The sequence below is a fragment of the Fukomys damarensis genome, unplaced genomic scaffold, assembly GCF_012274545.1.
Source record: "Fukomys damarensis isolate Sample0158 unplaced genomic scaffold, DMR_v1.0_HiC HiC_scaffold_14, whole genome shotgun sequence".
In the NCBI taxonomy this organism is placed as follows: Eukaryota; Metazoa; Chordata; class Mammalia; order Rodentia; family Bathyergidae; genus Fukomys; species Fukomys damarensis.
In genome coordinates this window covers 37,996,442-38,016,550 of record NW_022900926.1, presented here as the reverse complement: position 1 = coordinate 38,016,550, position 20,109 = coordinate 37,996,442, and the positions used below count along the sequence as shown (strand labels likewise).

At 39.5% G+C, this 20,109-nt stretch overlaps 1 protein-coding gene and 1 long non-coding RNA gene across 4 annotated transcripts in view; one reads left to right on the top strand and one right to left on the bottom strand.

Moving 5' to 3' along the window:
• The window catches only part of LOC104852766, an 11,586-nt gene extending 8,639 nt beyond the window's left edge, over nucleotides 1–2,947 (top strand). For both annotated transcript variants that reach the window (XR_777579.2, XR_777578.1), the window contains 2 exons: nucleotides 1,416–1,504; nucleotides 1,984–2,947. This is a non-coding gene — a long non-coding RNA (uncharacterized LOC104852766). The remainder of the gene's footprint in view (nucleotides 1–1,415; nucleotides 1,505–1,983) is intronic.
• The window catches only part of Pde10a (phosphodiesterase 10A), a 551,502-nt gene that overhangs the window by 289,421 nt on the left and 241,972 nt on the right, over nucleotides 1–20,109 (bottom strand). The gene's annotated exons all lie outside the window — the stretch shown is intronic.

The window sequence follows — 20,109 nt, the reverse complement described above, 5'->3', positions numbered from 1 at the left end:
TTTTTTTTTTTTTGTCTTGTTTTTTTACTTTTATTAGTATACATTTGCAGTACATAATAATTACATTCATTGTAGGGGATTGATACATGTACATAACACATTTCAATTCTTTTTTTCTCTCTTCTCTCCACTCCCTTTTATTTTTCCAGCTTTAGATTCGTTTATTTATACGACTTTATATGGTTAATAATCATATGTACAGATTGAAAAGCAGACCAATGGGCCCAAAAACATGTAAGAGAATTATACTAACTTAAGGTGCACTTTTAGATTCATCTTGCTCTTGCATCTTTCCTGATGTGTGTGTGTCCCTGGACAGAACTGTTCTGAGTGTCATCATCCATCTCTAGAACAGACGCAAGAAAAATATTCACCTCTTCCTGATATTTTTAGAAATAGAGAAGATTGTGTGTATAAAATATCTAGAATGGTCTCTGGCATGCTGTAAGCCCTTATTAGATAAAAATACTCCCAAGAGGAAGGGGGAAAGGGAAGGAGGAATAGGACAATGAAGACTAGAAAGAGGAGGAAGAATAGGATGAGGAAGATGAGGAGGGAGAAGAGAAGAGAGGAGAGGAGCGGACGGGAGGGGAGGGGAGGGACATCATAACAAAGCTACAGTCAGAGCAGAACTGGTTTTGAACTCTGAATCTACCCCTCCTAGCTGCCCTAGGCATCATTTCACATTCTGAGTTTTTTCAGGATAGTCAATGGGGATAAAATAGAAGCTATGAGATACGTGGAAAGCATGTGACTGGTGCCCAACAGATCCAATACCCAATCACTGTTACCTGCTGTCTCTGAGGACTGTGATATGAGGACTCAGACTGGCTGTGCTTTCAGCTAATACGCTGTGGCCTGGCTGGTTATTCGTGAGGAACTGGGTGGGCTACAGAAAACCCCTGAGCTCATCACTTAGGATAGGAATACTGGTGGCTTCAAACACTGGGATTTGACTGCTTTTCCCAATAGCAGTAGGAAGTGTGCATAAACAGTCATCTTTGAGTGGCAGAACACTGCCTTCCAGCACTTAAATTCCAATCAGGGACTCTCCTGCTTTGTGGGTGATCCCCACTCCCAACACTAAAGCTTGGAGAAGTTCGACGTTATTCTATCTTCACTCCTAGACCCTGACCTTCTTTCTGAGCCTTTGGCTCTTTCACTTAGGACCTTAAATTTGAGAATAAGGGGTCAACACTATCAAGCTTGAGTTTTCAGAATGATTTTCAATGAGAGGAGGAAGATGAAGATGTCAGGGTCATTTGGTATTAGTGTGTCATTGTTTTGCCTATTCCTATGCTGCCCTAAAAAATCTGATCAATTTTACAAAATAAACTTATTTTGCAAATAAGCAAATATAATGTTTTTTCCAAGCCTGAAATAAGTGCATGTTTTGCTATTTTGTTTTGTTTCAGAAGACGTGTGTTAAGCACAAAGGCCAAACTATGACTCCACATTTCATCCTTGGCAAATATAAATAAAAATTGGACTATGGGCCAGTAAGGTAGGAATAGTATTTATCCATGCACGTGCTGATAAATAAGAATTCATTTTTATTTGGCAAGAATAAAGTATATCCTTTTCTAAGTATATCCTAGGCACTGAGGAGAAAGAAGTTTTAAAAATATTAAATTAAAAAAATTCACAGATTTCTGTTTTCTTTAGTTAGCTAAAATAAGGTCTGTTTAAATAGGATATACAAATGCTTTCAGAGTATTTGAATATGGAACCTCCAGAGAGAATTTGTGAATGGAAAATACTTTCCCACTCCTCCTGAGTCATCTCGCTCAGGTGATGAGGAAAAGCTTGGAGAGCTGCTGGAGGGGTTAGAGGCAGCTGACTGCCAACCCTCACCCATTCTAGAAAATCATGCATTCATCTGTTTAGCAAATATTAACTGGATGTCTGTTGCTTATCAGATATTGATCTATGTGCTTAGGGTACATGAGTGAACCAACAGGCAAAATCTCTGCTCTTGTGAAGTTTCTATTTCAGAATGTAGACTAAAAACAAGAAGTATCATGAAGAAGTAAATGGTGCCATGTGATGGAGCATGATGTGGCAGAGCCCTGTGATTGGTGAGCCCAGGCCAGAAGCAGCTCAGAGACAGGAGGCTGAGGTAGAAGAGGAAGCCAATGGAAAGGGCCTCAAGAGCAAGGACTTAACTCCACCCACCTGAAGCCGACAAGGAAGGGGGAGTGGAAAGTGTTATGGACTAGCTGGGATGGAATGTAGCTTTCACTCTTCGTGAAATGGGGGTATATTGCGTGCTCTCATGATGGCATCATTCACATGTCAAGTGTGTCTTTTCCTGAACTGTGCTAGAAGGACATAGTGCTGTGTGGTGGACAGAGTGGCTTGTACAACATTGCTTCCTTGCCCACATGTCAAGATGGGCCTGGAAGCATGTGAATGAATAGAATTAAAGACCTTCATCTAGTTCGGACAAGAACTAAGAGAACTTATAGGCTGTCTCCTTGGGTAAGACAGGCACTCAATTATTCCAAAGAAATGAAACCTTTCTGATACCTTTTAAAGAAAAATACAAAGTCTTGATTGAATTACCTATTTTTCTCCTTCCTGTGATGGTCCACTTGGCTGGCTCATGGTGCCCAGTTGTTTGTTCAAATACCAGTTCAGATTGCCCTGAAGATGTTTTGTAGATGAGATGAATACTGAGATGGATCATCTTTCAGTAATGCAGATGATCCTCCATAACATGAGTGGGCCTCACCTAATCATCTAACAATCTTACAAGTGAAAACTGAGGTTCACTAGGGAAGAGAGAATCCTACTTCCAGAACTGTTCCAACTAGAGATTCAACATGAGTTCTTCCCTGTCCTACACAGCCTTCCCTGTAGCTTTTATCCTTGACAAACTGCAAGATTCCCAAAAATGTGTGTATGTTTGTATACATATGTTTTATTATGTACATGTGTGTGCCTATGGGTGTGTGTTTATAAATATGCATGTACAAACATTTGTGTGTGTATGTGTGTGTATTGTGTATGTGTATACCCATCTCCCCACTGGTTCTGTTTCTCAGGAAAATCCTGATTGATAACAGTTCCCCAGGATTCCTTTTTTTGTCATCAAGTAACCACCTTTGCATTCAGATCTTCTCTTTGTATATGTGTGGGGGGGGGTTATCGTTTTGTCTTCCCAGAATGTATAACCTTTTAGGGTTTGTCTTAAAATTTTAAACTAGAAATAGGGATACTCAAAACCTTACTATTATTTCTATTCCCAAATAAGTCTTAAAACCATACCCTCCCTACTGTCCTTGTTGCCTGTAAAACAGATTTCTCTCTGTCACTCACTATGCCGACCAAGTCCCAGCCCATGTGGCTGGCAGAAGTAATTCATCTCCAGCTCCCTCATAGAGCCTCTGGATCACAGCCCTCCTTCACCCATACTCGGCTTCTCCCTCCCTCTCCTTCTCTTTGTACTAACATTGTGCATTAGCTATACCAAAAAGAAAAAGAAAAAAGAAATCCTTCTGAATGATAAATTAGCATGCACATTCTTTCTTACACGTGGCGGAAATTCTATCCTAGCAACAGGCACCAAATTGAATGTTATCCAGCAAGGATCCCTGGTTTGTTTTCTTCCAGAAATTGAAACATCCAGACTTTTCCACATTCTTTACTGTTGAGAAATGCCTTTTTCGATGGAAGAAGATGGGAAGTTGTCTAGGAAAAAAGATCCCTTTGCTATGATTTGTGGGGAGGTTGTGACTCTGCCCAATGGACATTTTGAAACCATCTCCTGTATGATAGATGCTTTCAGTGTGCTGCACATGGTCAGCTTAGGTGACTGCCTGAGTGTCAGTAGGAGGAACTGTTACATGTTCTGTTCAGCTTATCTTCAGAGAAGCCTCACAGGTATGATACACAGATCCAGCACTGCAGGTGATAAGGCAAGGGTGAGGTAATTGAGTTCTAGCTAAGAACTGATTTAGGCAGATAAATTTTGGGTTAAAACCAGATGACCTGATCCTTCCCTTAATGTCTTCTATGCTGCACAAGCCTCAGCTACTGGCAGAAGAAAAAGAGGGACCTCAAGTTGATACATAAACTGACCTTGAATTTGAGTAATAATTTACAGTCAATTTTAGGTAAAAATAAGGGACCATCCTTCTCTCAACTTTTCTTACCTGGGAAGGAGTCAGATTGGAAAGGGAATTCTGGGCTCTAACCCAGCTCTTGCCTGTTTGCCCTGAGGAGCTAAAGAGTTTCCTCCTGACCTCTGGTGATGCTTTCTTGAAGCTAGCCTGGGCTCCCAAAGTTGGCAAAGGGCAGGAACAGGGAGAAACACTTGGGCCAGGGATTTAGCTCAGTGGCACCATGCTTGCCTCCCAAGCACAAGATCCTAAGTTTGACCCCTGGTTCTGGGGGTGGAGGGAGGGGAAAAAAAAAACACTTTTTGATCTCCTTCAGGTTAAAAGCTATTTGAGTTCACAGTTTGGGAAAAGATATATGGTAAAGCTGTTCCCATAAAGTGGCTAATAGCTCAGTGATTTTACCTAAGCAGTGGTACTATACATGAATTCAGCCTCATATCTGGCTATGCTCCCTCTTTCCTTTTAGGAGATAGGACTACAGGTTTCATGGGTTCACTTTACAGATGCAGAGAAAAGTTTGCACTTTTAAAATAGCATCAATCCTGTGGTTACCACAGAATTATTGAATGGGTACTATTCAGGACTGTTTGGTGCTTTGGTGAGTGCTGTTGAGGACTGTTGGGTGCCCTGGTGGGTGTTGGCGAAGGCCTTCCATTCCATCATGGGTGCTGCTGCTGATGAGTGCCATGGTGGGTGCCACTGAAGACTGTTGGGTAACATGATGGGTGCTGCTGGGGACGGTTGCAATTGGGTACATGGTAGGGGCTCTTGAACACTCCTGGGTACCATGATGAGTCCCATTGGGTACTTTTAAGCACACCCATGGGACTCAGATGGAAAAAACAATCACATAGATCATGGTCTTTGTTTTTTCTCTTAAGGAGTACGAACATCTTCCTCAAATGTTAAGAAAACCTCATCATGAAATTTCCTCTCTAAAGTTTTGGAAATATTATAGCAAAGAGAAACTTAGGGCCAAATGTGATATTTTGCAGGTCCTAAATGTAAGTGAATTTCTATTTAAAGAGCAAAAAGGATCAGCACTCAGCTGTAGCAGCCTGAACTGAAAACCAGTGGGGAAAATTACACTCTTCACTGTTGCAGAAGGCAAACTTCCAGCTACAATTTGAGGTGTTTTCTCTGGAGATAGGTATCTCACAAGTACAATAAGAAAAAAGAATGGAGCCTATGCTTACATAAATTGACCTTGAACTTAAGTCATACTCTGTAGACAATTTTTAGGTAACGATGGGGAAAAACTGGACAATTCCTACTATTATGCAGCACATACACATAAAAAATAGTTCATTTCCAAAATTCGTTATAGTCTGCCTAAAACTATCTATTTCCTCTTGAATATTTTAGGGTGAACAATTTGGAGAAAATGCTTCTCTGTGCTAATATCTTGACATTGCTATGGAGTCTGTAATTCTGAAGGTTCTCAAATTACTTTCTAAATTGCATGTGAAAAGCTCCTAGATAGAATTTACAGGGGACTTTCCATATTGGCATATTAGAGGCCCACATTTGGATTTTTTATGAACATAATACCTATGTAAAAAAAAGGAATATAAAAGCTAGTTTCCTAATGCATAGTTCTATGTGGCTGTTTTAAAAATGAAAATTTTAGTAGAGGAAAGGAAAGGAAAAAAATATGAGAAAAGGAGAAAATGGAAACAAAATTGTTGTAAATAGGGAGGCGTAGAAAGGTTGAAGGGAGGGCAGGGGAGTGTGGAAAAAAATAAGAATCAAGATACATCATGTAAAGGTACAAATTCCAAATGATGAATGCCATTATATTGTGTACCTTAAATGTACCAATGAACTTAATGAATATAAATGACAACTTAAAACGAAACATTTCAAAATGACATTCTCTTGGCTTCAATACCAACTTTAACAATTGCCTTGGAAAAATATGCTTTATGTCTCTGTGTGTATTTTCTCTTAAAACAGGTTTGGTGTCAACTGGAAAATTTCTTAAAAACATGTTCTTCTCTGAATGGGACTACGAATTTGTTTGCTAACAACTTCCAAGTAACCCTGGTGCTCCCACCCAGTGTAAGACCATGACTTCAAGAACACAAAAAAATCTACAATTACTTTATGCATATTTTCCCCTTCTTATAAGAAAAGCAAACTGTGGGTGGGAGATAACTCACAACTGTGAGTGAGTGTTCTGAATACACTGGCTGTTCACCAAAAATTAGCTCCAGGAAAAAAATACAAGAAAAAAAAAAAGAAAGAAAAGAAAATCTTTGTAAATAGGGAAGGGTGGAAGAGGTGAAAGGAAAGCAGAGGAATAGAGAAAAAATAAGAATCAAGATACATCATGTAAAGGTACAAGATCTCAATGATGAATATAACTGTATTGTATATCTCAAATGTACCAATAAACTTAATGAAAAAAAAAATAGCTCTAGTCTGCAGAATCTCAGGGATGGTGCCCTGAATGGATTGGGATTTTTTTTTAACTTTTTATGATTTTTATTAGTACGTAAAATTGGTACATGTTTGCAATACATGCAGTTTACCAAAGTGAGAGGATGTTACTTGGGAACCAGAAGGGTTGGTCTTATTAAGCATTGCCACTGTTGCTTGTCTTTCAGGTGCGTTATCTGCTAGGGCAGTGAGACACTTGGAAAGGCTCACTGAGATCCTACACCCACTGAATGGCAATATGCCCACTTATACCATGGTAATGGATTTATTTTTTTTTCAAAATTATGTATTATCCAAGAAGAGTACAATGTCTCCCAGAACAATAGATGAGATTACAGAACATGTATTTCATGTAATTATAATGAAATCCCTCTAGGTTGTTCTTGATCTGATTTTGATTTGTTGATTTTCCACCAGTCTATAAAATTAGTCAAATTTACCTATTGCTAACTACTGAATGTTGCGTCCTTCTCAAATTCATATGCTAAAATACAACCACAGATATGATAATGTTAGGAGATGAAACTTTTGAGAAGAGCCTACATGAAGATGGAGCCCCCATGGATAAGATTAATGTCTTGTTAAAACAGGTCCCAGAGAACTCCCTCTTCCCTTTGCCAAGGGAAAACAGTAAATCAGCTTCTATGCACCAAAATGATACCTCCCATCATGCACTCACCCAGAACTCAATAAATATTTGTTCAGAGAACAAGCAAATGAATCAATGACTTTTCCCCAAGTCACACTATCGTTCTGATTCTGAAGCCACCCTCTCCTAGTGGGGCTTTGGCTCTTTGGCAAGCTATATTCATGCTGGATATTCTATGATTTGAATTGTGGGATGTGTTGGCAGTATTATCCATTATTTCTGCATTACCAGGTAGTGGCCCCAATCCCTTTGTGGTTTTTCCACTGTCCTTTCCAGAGAACTTTCAGGAACATGAATTGGATATTGGAGTGATTTTGCCCAAAGGCCATATTCAAGAATTAAGTGAATATAATGAGTGTATGAAGTTTGACTTTTAACAAAATTTATTTGACTTTACTGTCACATTGAAAATTCTATACACTGTTTGTTAACTTTAAATTCCTTTCAAAAATCTACTGTGGTATCAGTATTGTATTTAGAGCAGCACTGTAATCAGTCAAATCAGTGAAGTCTGATGTTGACTTCCTTAAAGTTAAATGTTAGCTCCATGTACACAGCTGCAATTTCTGAGTTATCTTTTTTTATTAAATATACGCACTAGTATAAGAAATAGGCTAATCAGTATTCCTATGTAATCTGCATTATACTGCTCTTTGTAATTTTTAAATACCTTTCAATTCTCCCCTTCACCAAAAATTTAATTGGGGGCTATGTGAATCACCGGCATGCATGTAAAGATATAGTAAATAAGTATGCTTCTGTTTAAAGCTCAGATTAACTGACTGGCCAGCACCTGTTCACGTTGAATTTGGAAAATTCCTATGTCATCAGCAGCACAGAGCAATCAGAGAGATGCCTGTATTTTTAGATAAGTCTGAACTGCAGCCTCTGCCTGGGGGTGTACTATGCTTGGATTTGTTCATCAACTTTCTTCTAAGGCCAAGTTTCATGTTACAGTTCCAGAGCTAGCCAAGAGGAAATGGGACAGGTTGTTAACTGTGATTGCAAATTAAATAAGGAGAGTCAGCCTTTTCCTTAGCAATGGTTGAGAGTTAGAAATGCCCTGCCTTTTCTCTGGAGAAAATATACTGTGCATGTTTCCAGACAGCATTTCTATCACAAACTGCGCTATTTTTACTTCTTGTATTAGTCAGCTTGGCATCACTACCAAAAAAAAAAAAAAAAAAAAAAAAACCTGCAGCAAATTGTAAGGGACAAAAGGTCTATTCAGCTCAGCCTTAGAGGTTCAAAGTCTAAGGTCAGGGCTAGGTACAAATTTTGACTCTGGTGAGGGTGGCAGGTGACAGCAATCATAGAGGGAATGTGTGTGAACAAGCATTTCATGTTGCCAAAACAGGAAAAGAAGAGAGGTGGGTATCCCAAAATTTCTTTTGCTTGGAAGTGGCTGTGGCCATATGCCTACAGCTTATTTTTGTACTTTTTACTTAAAAAATTAGAGTGAATACCAAATCTTTTTAGTGGCATTATTTAAAATTTACCTTAAGAAGGGCTGAGCACAACAACTTCTAAAAAGGGTAGGGGGGATCGTAACATCTAATCATAACTTTTCTCATCGATGGGACAAAATACTTGACACCAAAAGTTAAAGGAGAAAAGGTTTATTTAGCTCACAGTTTGTAGAGGTTTCAGTTCCTAGTTGACTAGCTGCAAGTCAGGGTAGCATGGCACGGGGATATCACTGAGGAAAAACCATTCATGGCAGGCAGAAGGCAGCAAAACAAGTAAGTCACAAGTGAAAAGCAACAAGCCTCTTTCTCTCCCTTATGTCTTATCCAGGCTAACCACCTTTACAGCAGGTAGCACTGACACCCTTAATTCTAGCACTGCATCCTTGATCCCAGCATCATACACTCCAGATCCAGCCATCTTCAGAAACCCTCATTTGTCACCACATGAGGCTTTAGAGGGACATCTAGATTTAAAATATAACAATATCTCATGCATTTGTAGGGTGAGAAATAGCAGTGTTTTCAATAAAATCATGAACTATATTTGTGTTGATTCTTATATGGTGATGCACTTTTACAAATTGAAAGAGAACTAGTTCACATGCTTTTAAAAAGAGGTCAGGGGAAGAAAACTGCAAGCTGAGACATTAGCGAGCACAATTTCAATGGATCTCAAATCTGAAGGCTCACATTAACCCCTAATCATGGAGCAGGACTGAGCAATAGTTCAATAGTATAACTAAAGAAGCTTCAGGTTCTATAGCTGGCAACACAGGAATTTCCCCAGACTCAGTGAAATCAGGAAGGCTGGCCAAGAGTCACTCTCACAGGCCCAGTGGGGCCATCACATAACATTGCTCTAAGGTAGTGCATTCTAGTTAATAACCAATGGGCAGCAACAGAAGGGAATGGAACACATATTAATCTAGGTGTTGGTCTGAAAAGATCTCCAGGACACATTATTAATTGAAGAAAGTAAGGTAAAGAAGGGTGAATATATAATGCTACCTTTTTGTGTAGACAAAGAGAAAAATGACAGTCACATCTATGCATTATATAAACAAACTTTTGAAAGCTATCTAATCAATAAATGAATATCTATCTCTCTCTGTCTCTATCTCTCTCTGTATTAACAGATGGCACAATCATGAAGTGGTAAGGGTAGGAGTGAGAATTCTCAAAGTATGCCTTTTTATATTGTTTTCATATCATATTGTATGAATTTTAAACATTCTTTAAAAAATATAAGTCACGTGTTAGAAAACAAACAAAAACAGCATCTTTCTTTGGCAAGGTTTTCCCAGGACATGTAGAGAATTCACAAAGAATAAAGCAAGACAATCAAATGCGTCTGTCTGGGTTAGAACATAGGTTTTGCTTCTCGTTAGTTGAGTGACTTTGGTGAAATCATATAAACTTTGAGGTAGTTTGGCTTAGCTGCATTTAAAACAGATATAACAATCCTAACCCTCAGTGTTGATTCAAGAGTTCAACAAAGTCGTGTCTTGAAGTGCCCAGCCCGCAGTGTGTGTTCAATGCATGGTGACTCGCCTGAGTACTTCCTTAGACGTGAGGTCACATTCATGTCTGAGGCAATGAACAGGGCTAATTTTTGCACCACTGTGTCTCTTCCTGCACACACACACACAGACACACACACACACACACATACACACACACACACCTGTGATAACATCTAATTTATATATTAGGTACAGTAAGAGGTTCATTCTTATTGTAAACATTAGCAATCTCAGCATATTATTTATTTTTCTTTCCTTAAATTAAGAACTGTCACTTTTTCACTTAAAGAAAGCACTACATTTCTTCTTTAGCATATTCAAATGGCAAGTAGCATTGCTCTTGTACTCTGGAGATATTGTTAACTAAAATAAAGTCACTTGAATATAAGCACTGTGAACCCTTGACAGCTAATCTGACAGAAACTGAGATGGCTACTAAGTAACTAATGGGAGGATAGCTTCTATAGCATGCATATGCTGGACAAAGGGATAACCATGTCTCAGGCAGGCTGGGTGGAGCCAGATGTCATAAGATTTCATCCCACAACTCAGAATTGTGTGCTATTTAAGACTTGTGTATTATTTCTGTAATCTTTCCATTTCACATCTTCAGACTGTATTTGGCCAAGGTAACGGACATAGTAGAAGTGCAAACTTGCAGAGCTCACATGCTAGGCAGTTTCAGGGTCCACTGACTCTGAAAAAAAATTCTTTCTTTCTCCAATTTTTACTTTTTATTAGTGGCTCTGGGGAGTTGGCACATGTACAGCACACATCTTAATTCTTTTTCATCTCCTTCCCCTCCTCTCCTTCCATCCTCCCTTCATCTTTCAGTCTCCTTCCCATTTGCAAAAGCTCTATCTTCTTGTTTCCTATTATCTTTTATTTTGTTCTTTATTTATATTTTGGGTTTCTCATATAAGAGATGAGATTTAAGAATTTGTGTCTGATATATTTCACTTAACACTATAGTCTCAAGGTACATCTATTTCCTATCATTTTTTTTTTTTTTTTTGGTACCGAGGATTGAACTCAGGTCCTTGTGCTTGCAAGCAAATTGTAGAGCCCAAGGTGCATCTATTTTCTTACAAATGACTCAAGTTTATTCTTTATGACAAAGTAGTACTCCGTTGTATATAAATACCATGTTTTCTTTCTCCATTCATGTGTTGAGGGGCATATAGGCCTCTTTCATGTATGAATTGTATTTCTATGAAACAGAAATAATAATATGCATGTATTACTGTAGTATGATGTCTTTAACATTTTAAGGAAGATTCCAAGTAGTAAAATAGATGAGTTGAATGGAATTTCTACTTTTAGTTTTTAAGGACTCTCCATACTGATAATTCTTTAGGCATTTATGATGCTGTCGCCTCTCTCTTCCAACAATCAGGAAGCTCACTTACTTTTGGCTCCTTTTTCCAGTTGTGTTTGATGCACTATAGGGTTTATTTGCTAGGGCTTTGCTAAAGAATGTTGATGCCTTGTCCTTACGAGTCTCCATTTTTTTCCTGTGCTCACACAGCACAATTTATAGAGGCAAGAAGTAAATGCAAGGCAGCCTCATGCCAGAGCTCATTCTTCTCCCACGTGCTGCCTCCTTCTTCACTTTACTGTTGAGTGCTTTCAGTTCAAGCCCCAATTGGCCCCTCTGCACGGACCACTAGCTTCCCAGAACACTTTTCAGTCATCTTATTGGCTCCTGTCCTGAGTGGTTTCAGCACAAGAGAGGATGATCACTGTGTTGGGCTGCTCAGCCGCTGCACTGGAACCCTGCCATGGATTCCTACATCAGAGATTTTCAGATTGCCAGCACTCTCACTTGCCTCCTTTCTGGTCCTTCTACCTTCAGCCTGGCTCTCTTGTGCATTCTTTTCCTTCCATAGCAGAGTGAGCTCTGGAAATCTCACCTCGGCTCTCCTTACTTCCTAGCTCAAAACCTTTGCTCCTGGGATGGATCCAAACTGGAACTTGTGTGTTACCAAATATTTCTGAGGCTTTCTATCCTCCCCTCTCATACTTACAAGAACTGTTCAGTGCCTTGAGAGTACTGATCCATCTTGCATCCAGGCATTTGCACAAACCCTTTTGAGCCCTCCCATTCTGCTATTCATTATCTTACTGACAAAATGGTTAATTTCATGGGTCAAGTCCACTAGGCCATGGAGTATCTAGACCTGAGATCAAATTGAACTCAAGGTGTGTCTGGGAGGTGCTTCTGGTTAGGATCGGCGCAAGACTCCATGGACTCCTTGCTCTCCTGCCTCCTACCCCTCCACAAGTGCACTGGAACTAATACCATCAGCTGTCCTGGGTCTCCAACTCTCTTGGGACTTCTCAGCCTCCCTAGCCATGAGACAATTCCTTACAACGAGCCACTCTGCCTTTCTCTCTGTTTCTCTAAGTGCACAGGCAAGGGCACACGAGTCTGTGTGCATGCACACACAAACACACACACTGTGAATGTTTCTTTGCATAGTCCACACACACTTTGCCTCCCTCGGGGATAACCCTACAGGCCCTCCCTGAGCTACCACCCTGACATCAGCCATCCTCACAGTGCTGCCCAGTGCACTCTGACTTCCCAATGCTGCATTCACTGCCCAGCCCTGGGGTGGACCAGTGTCTTCTCCTGTCCCTCTGGCTCAGGAACTTCAAGTGGGTAGAAATGTGCAGATCCTTTTTATCATCTTTGTCTTAACACTTTAAAACACACACTCAGCCAGTACCTATGGAATTAGTGAATTTTAATTACATTCTTTGCACTTTTTGAATGCTTATTGAGTGAATTGATAAGTAGGCAGCTTATGTCATCCCTTGATGATCTTACAATGAATCATCTCTTGGATAAGTCCCTTTTCACTTAGTAACTTTTAGTTAGAAGATTTGATTTAAGAAGTAGCTTATTAGTGGCATAGATCTGGAAGCTATCAGTGTGACAAAGAGAGTGGGGAATTGAGGAAGGAAGATATTCCCTCAACCCCACATCTGTCAGATCTGTCTGCCTGCAGAAGAGGCAGAAATGGCAATAAGCAGTTCTTGCCCCAGAGAGCTGCGAGGGAGATTTTAAAGAAGGCTGAGGCTGAGAGAGTGCCTGCTAAGTTCTCCTCCTGTTCAGGTCAGCCATTCCACAGAGAGCAGGTGGGCGGAGCAAAGGGCTCAGTTTGCACTCCAGGACCAAGGAAGAAACCTCTGACCTGTCCCTGCAGGACAGGGTTGTGTGCCCTAGTATAATAATAACTCAGTCTTTACAGCACAGGCCCAGCCTCAGAGTCATTATCCAGGGTGGAACAAGTGGGTGTCCAGCCACAGGTGGCAGGTCCCTCTCCTCTGCTGGCCTAGCCTTCTGTCTGCTTGTGGTTTTGCCCTGCAGTGGCAAAGTCATCAACAGCGGTGAGGTACCTGCTACAAGCCTCACTCCCTGAGCTTTCTCTTGGCAGTGATGTGCTGTGCGTACGAACAAGCCCTATGGACCTTTCACAGGAGGCTTTGTGTGCAGGATATGATTTGTATGTAGAAATTCCCTTGGCATTTTGGTCAAATCGTACCTATCCTTCTCTGCTTTCCTAATAGAATAAAAATTCTTACACACAGGGAACTCATTGTCTGATGGACCAAGAGAAGTGGAATGCTAATCTCATTTCCAGGCTCCAATTCAACCCACAGTGGCTATGCCACAGAGACATTGTTATACTTTGTAGGAAACTGCCCCTCCCTTATCTTTTTAATATCAGAGAAAGAGAGAGAACAATACATCTGTGTAACTAATCTAAAAGATTACTACAGTAACCCAAAATATATGACAGTTGTCTCATTTTTATTTAAAATCATAGATTCTCTGATTTGTTTAAAATCAGTGACATGAAAATATGCTGACACTGAACCAGTGATATTTATGAACCAGTGATATATTAACTTACTGGTTTTAGTGACTTGGGTTTCACTCTGGATATTAGATAACATTTAATTCAGGTACTTATTTGCATTGGTTCAAGGGATATGACATTAAATCATTATTTACACTGAAAAGTTAAGCATTGAAATTGAATAGAAACATTAAAATTACAAATTTTTTAGCAAATTTTAGCAATATGAGTAGCAGACAAGTGTAATACTCCATATCACCCTCATGGCTCTCTTGGCATTATCATTTCAAAACTTATAGATACTGCCTAAGGGTGTATAAGTTTACGATTTAAAGGACCTGATTTATTGGAACAGTGCTCATCATATAAAATAATATTGCATTTCTCCCATGCCTTGGCACAAGTTACACTCATCTGTGGGTGATGTTTCTCTTTTCTGGGGGCAACGAAGCTTAGGAAAAAAGGTAACAGCATACAGTGATACCTTGGTTGCCTAATGGCTCCAAAGTCAAATTTTCCACTGTTCAAACAGCAAAGCTAAAAAAAAAAAAAAAATCTATTCTGTGTTCATAACGGAACTGAAAATCAGACCTGAAAAAACCTGTGAGGTGTGAATGAGTCACGCCTCTCACTACAGCATCAAAGGGGTGGGTAATGCTTCAGTCTAAGCACAGCTCTTGCCCAGGCAACATACAATGCTTCTGTTAATGCATAAAGATATTTGGCACTGTGCTTTTTTTGCACTTTATTTGAGTAGAATATCATAACTGTGGTTCCAAAGAAAGTGATATGAGCAATAAAGCCAAGAGGAAAACTGAGAACCAAGAGAAAGTTAAAGAAAGAAATCATTGCAAAATTTGTTGAAGTCCTGAAAAACTGAATTTAGAAGGGTAACTTTTGGGCTTCAGAGTTAATTATTTGGTTTTTCCATTATTTCTTATGGGAAAAATGTGTTCAGTTCTCAAGTTTTTCCATGTTCAAACACGAACTTGGAACTAATTGAATTCGTCAACTGAGTTATCACTGCACTCAGAGGGCCTTCATGAAGCCATTCTTGGATTTCAAGGAATATCAACTGTTATAAACGTTCAAAACTATTTTAGACTTTTCCCCTACTTAATGCACAGTTATAGGAAATCAATTTATTTTAGTTCTCTAAGAGCCATTGTGGATTTCATAATATCTAGTTTGAAGTAAATATTTTATTTTTAAAGGGTACCTGGGGAAACTGTGCAGAACCACTGTATGTAAAACTGTTTGCAGATGATATATCATAGAACATAGTTCAGAAGGAAAGCTTGTCTCATCTTTTGATCTGAGGCATTGCACAGGTAAATCTCATTACAAATTAATTAAACACAGAGACAAACTTATGAAAGCAAAGAAAGAGGATTGCTATTATTTTGTCTAGCATACTTTCAGCTTGTAATTAAACCATTTTCAGGCTGTTATGCACCATATTAATAGCAGTAGCTACAGGCAAGGATTGTGAGAGAACACATCTGTGCTGAACAGGGCTGCTCCAGATGAAGAGGAGAAAGGGTAACTAGTGAAGACAAACAGGAGCCCTTTGCCACAGGACAGTGGGCCTCTGAGGTGCAAGCAACAACACTGTGTCCTAGAACGCTGCAGTTCAGAATGCAGTGCCCTTCATCTCTGAGTCCCAGAGTGACCTCTACAGCCACAGGTGGGCACACAGGTGCAGCTGAGGGTGGAGATCCCTCTTCCTGTTAGGTGACCACAAGGAACCACTTCATCTAACATACTCTCATCCTGGTAATTAAACTTTTCAGGCTGCTACGAATCACATTAACTGCAGAAGCTGCAGGGGAGGGCTTCCTCCAAAGACCAACAGGGACCCTACTCTGCAACTCTAAGTCCCCAACCAACTCTAGCTATCCATGTAATATGTGCACAATGGAGCGTTAAGTAGCTCATTTTCAAACTATCTGGGACAGATGATAAGTGAAAGGAATGTTGAAGATAAAAAGAAGATGAAAAATTAGAATGAAATAAACCTCCAAAATGAAATACAAACACACTGTTCAGAGAGCTTTAACCCCCTAGGAGCAAAACCCTGACAAAACTGGCTGCTGTCCTTGGAGTTGTCACAGCCTTCAATTCAGTCAATTATAGGATTTCCCCCCTAGGAATAAAGCTCTTATTTGAAAATGAAGTCAATAGAAAACTACATTTATTTTACAGCCACATTTCTGAAATACATTTTACCCTGAAGTGAGCAATTTTTCTACACAGAGACATAAATGAGACTTTCCCCTAAGACAAACAGTACCCATAATACTGAGTGAGTCACTTAGATGCCGACTTCTGGTGTGGTAGTGTACCCAAACCTCCTTGGACTTGATCCCTGGTGCAACTAGTGAAAACTATTTTAAAAACCTGCTAAATCTTCTGGAAATGGTATGGTCCTGGGAGCAAACCGTATATGAAGAAACATCTATTCACAAAAATCTCTCAAAATTTGGTAAGAATGGCAAGCCTCTGTGGTCTGAGAACACTTTCTTCTTGCTCTTTCCTCTCAGCTCAGAGAGGAGCTGAAGACTCCAGGCCAAAAGACTGCAGCCAAGGACATAGATGCTCCCCTAAAACAAGGGAAGGAGGAGCCTCCCCCTCAGAAAAAGGATATGGGGAGCGGGGGTTGTCCCCAGAACACAGATAGTGGGCCTTCTTCCCAGGATGAGCTGGACTTCAGTGTTTCTCAACTCCCCCCAGCTACCTGTTTCGAGGATAGCTACCACTTGACTATGGTCAAGCTAGTAAGGTCTCGTCCTCTGTCTAGACTCAGTGTTTGGAATGGAGGCTTCCAGTGTTTGTACCTGGAATACTGAGAATACTAGTGCCCCATTTGTCCTTCCCAGCTGTGAGGTGATGGTTCCTCATCAAGAGAAGCAAGCCTAAGGCACTCCCAGTTGCTGTCTGATCCCAATCAAGTGCTCAGTTCCCAGAGCAGGGGTATCTTTCAGAGAGAAGCTTATTATACTCCCTCATCCAGCTCTGGAATTTTGGAAAGCAGGAAAGCATGCTGTGAAGCAGATAGCTCCTCCCTCTTCCCAGAGGAACTGGGAATTGACTTCATATGCAACAGAGCCTGGAGAGGGGCAGGGATTTAGCTCAATGGTGCCACCGCCTGCCTCTCAAGCACAAGGTCCCAAGTTCGATTCCTGGTACCAAAAATAACAACAAACAAATAAACAAACAAACAGCAGAGCCTAGAGAAACTTAATCAGGAGAGCTCATTAGGAACAGTGGAGGTTATGGAGAAAGGAAGAAAGGAAGAGATGTGTGGTTTCAATGAAGAGACATCGAGATGTTACTGACTGACTTGCAGGAAAGAACCAGAAAAGGAAGCAGCTATCAGGATCCCTTTTGAGGGCAGAATAAATGTCAAACACTGACCTCAGAAATTATTGCTTCAAAGATGCCAAACTTTGATTTGATTAGTCTATGAAGGAATTTATGCTTTAGAGCATTATTGAAAACAATCCAGCAATCAACCAGCAAGGAGGTTAGTGGGGTCTCATAGATGCATATAGTCAAGGAAGCAGATGGAGTCCTACTGGCTCTATTGCCACCATGGGGTGACTGGAAGACCTCAAGCTGTCCCTCTTCAAGTTACAATACCAGAGACATACTCTCTGTGTATATCTGGAGAGGACAGGTGATATTAAAATAATACAGTTAGGAGAAAAGCAAATACCTAAGCAGATAGCAATAACATAAACCCCAAGGAAAGGGAGAGCCAGTACTCAGAGTTGTTACATCAGCAGAAATATACCGTTTCCACTCCCCAACCTCCACAATGAGATGTGTAAAGAAACAGGAAAATGTGACCCTTAACCTGCAGAAGATGAAACACAGGAGCCAAAACACAATATAGACTGCGTGTGAGATTTATCAAAATCAGATTTGATAGGTGAGAGTTCAAACTAGCCATTACAAATACATGCACAGAACCCATGATTAAAGAAGTAAAAGGGGGCCTAGTGGCAGTCAAAAAAGAAGAGGGATTTATAGAGGAAAAAGCACAGTAGCAAATAAAAACAGAGGCTTAGGAGAATGGACACTATGACTGATAAAGACAACGCAAGATGACGAACATAGAAAAACAGAATAAATAAAAATGAGCAATGCCTCAGAGGAAAATGGAGCACCATTAGGCTCACTAGAAGATTCCTAACAAAAGCATCAGAAGGAGGAAGAAAGAGGAGGAAAAACAGTAAAATAAATAATGGCTGGTAATCCCCAAATGTATTGAAAAACAATAACTAGGACACATAATGAGTTTCAAGTAGGATAAAATCAAAGATACTCCAGAAAGACACATCATAGTAAACATTCTAAAGTCAAATACAAGGAGAAAAAGTCTTAAGAGCAGCAGGATAAAAGTGATATATCATAAAAGGGAACCCCCAATAAGTTAATAGGTGACTCTTTGGCAGAAATGATGGTTGCTAACAAGCAATGAGATAATATATTCAAAGTGCTAAATGACCCTGCTAACAAACAATTTTATATCCAACAAATCCATAATGAAAAATTAGGCTAAACAAGGACTTTTCCAGAAAAACAAAAAGTGAGATCATTTGATGCAAGTTGATCCACTTTATAATTTTGTTCTGGTATTGGGAATTGAACAGAACCAGAGCTTTCACACAGAAGTATGACCATCTCTTTTTTTATCCTTTACTTTGAGGCATGATCTTTCTAAGTTGCTTAGACACCCAAGTTTGGCTGAGCTCAAACTTGTGATCTTCCTGATTCAGTCTCCCAGAGTGCAGAGTTTACAGGTGTGCACTACCATGTCCTACTCATAAAGGAAGTTCTTTAAGCTAATGGCAAATTACCCCAGACTATAATTCAAGTCTACTTGAGCAAGCATACTACAAATATGAATGAATCTTGAAGACTATATGCTAAGTTAAATAAGGCAGGCCCTTCAAATATTATACGACTTCACTTATCTGAATTTCCTATACTGGAAAAGTTCAGAGACAGAAAGTAGAATAGCGGTACAAACAGAATGCAGTAAATCATAAAAAGAAGGAAGGAAGGAAGGAAGGAAGGAAGGAAGGAAGGAAGGAAGGAAAGAAGGAAGGAAAGAAAGAAAGAAAGAAAGAAAGAAAGAAAGAAAGAAAGAAAGAAAGAAAGAAAGAAAGAAAGAAGGAAGGAAGGAAGGAAGGAAGGAAGGAAGGAAGGAAGGAAGGAAAGAAAAAAAGAAAGAAAGAAAGAAAGAAAGAAAGAAAGAAAGAAAGAAAGAAAGAAAGAAAGAAAGAAAGAAAGAGTACGAAATCAGGCATCATGACTAAGAAAGGCTTCATCCCAAGGATGTAAAGACAATTCAACATATGAAATCAATGAATGTAATCCATCACATATACAGAACCGAGGACAAAAAATCACCTCAGTAGACACAGAAAAAAGCCTTTGACTAATTCCAATGTCCACTATTTTTGAAATCCTGAAGAAATAGGTATAGAAAAACTTAATCTCAATATGATTAAAGTCATTTAAGACCAACCCATTATCAATATCATGTTAAATAGTGAAAATTTTCCCTCTAAAATCAGGAACAAGAAAAGGATGCCCACTATATTAATCCTGTTCAACAGTCTTCCAAACATTAACCACAGTAATCAGGTAGGACAAAACAATAAAAGGGATATGTATAGGTAAGAATGAAGTATTATTATTTGCAGATGCCTGATCCCCAACTTTTAAGACCCAAAATTCCATCAAAAGACTTTTAGAATTAATAACCAAATGCTTCAATGTAGCAGGATACAACTAACCCCCTCCAATCATTAGTGTTCCTATATACTAATAACACTGCCACTGAGAACAAAATTAGGAAACAGTACCATTTATAATAGCATCAAGAAAAATCAAATACTTGGGATTTAACCTGAGGAAGTGAAAGTCTTCTACAATGAAAATCATATCACTCTGAAAAAGGAACTTCAGAAAGTAAAATGATATCCTCTGTTCCTGGATAGGCAGAAATTATATATATAT